Here is a 1012-nt window from a genome sequence, read left to right on the forward strand (position 1 = left end):
CAAATTTTATATATGTAGTATTATTTCATATAATATACACAGTAATATAAGTATATTAAATAGGATGTATGGAAAAATGTAGATAGATAGATGGATGATAAAGATAATATACAGAGAGATGATAACAGATGGAAAAAAAAAATCATAGGTATTTTTTAATTTATTATAAATATATATATTTTATATTTTTATATAATATATTTTATATTATATAATATTATATATATAAAAATATATCGTATATATTTGTTGTTGAAACCCCCACAACCTTGAAAAGTTTTATTAGCAGGCGGTAACACTATTCTGTTAGGGCTATTTAGTGAACCACATAATGAAAGCATAGCATGAATAAAAGGGAATTCGTTAAAAATCTCCCTAAAAACTACTGACCCCTGAAGAAAAAAATCACAAGATAAGTTAATACTTGCCGGAAGTTTATTCAAGAGTTTTCCTTGTTAGGGCTCTTTTATTTTCCAAATTTTAAAACATTAGTTTTCGGTGAGTCTCGGGGGATGCATAATAGGTCTTCAAGAGAAGATAAGTATCTAACTGATCATTCCATTAAATATAAGCAGTATTCATGCACATTCCCCCAAAAAAAAAAAACAGAATCCATATCATGCCTCTGAAAGTGCGTATAGTTGTCAAAGTTTTCTTTTCGCTCCTACAAAAAATTTCTTGCAGTCTCCCCATACTTAGGTTTTTCCTACATTTTCTTTTTTTCGGAGACGTACAGTCCGGCACTCCTGACCACACGCGCCTAAAGACTTATTTTGGGGAGACAAAAACAATCTGTAATTTTATTTTAATGAAGAGGCTAAAAAAAAAATATATCGAGTCACTTTTTATTTACTTCATTTAAAAACCCGTAGAACTTTGGAAAATGTCAGTGAGAAATGCAGCATGCACATTTAAAAACGTACATTTTATGGAAACGAAGGAATTTTTTTTTATTGGGGCGACCATTTCTCTTTTCAAAAGGGTTTTATGATTAAGTAAATTAATAGGTTTT

This window comes from Penaeus monodon, chromosome 22 (genome assembly GCF_015228065.2).
Source record: "Penaeus monodon isolate SGIC_2016 chromosome 22, NSTDA_Pmon_1, whole genome shotgun sequence".
Classification (NCBI taxonomy): Eukaryota; Metazoa; Arthropoda; class Malacostraca; order Decapoda; family Penaeidae; genus Penaeus; species Penaeus monodon.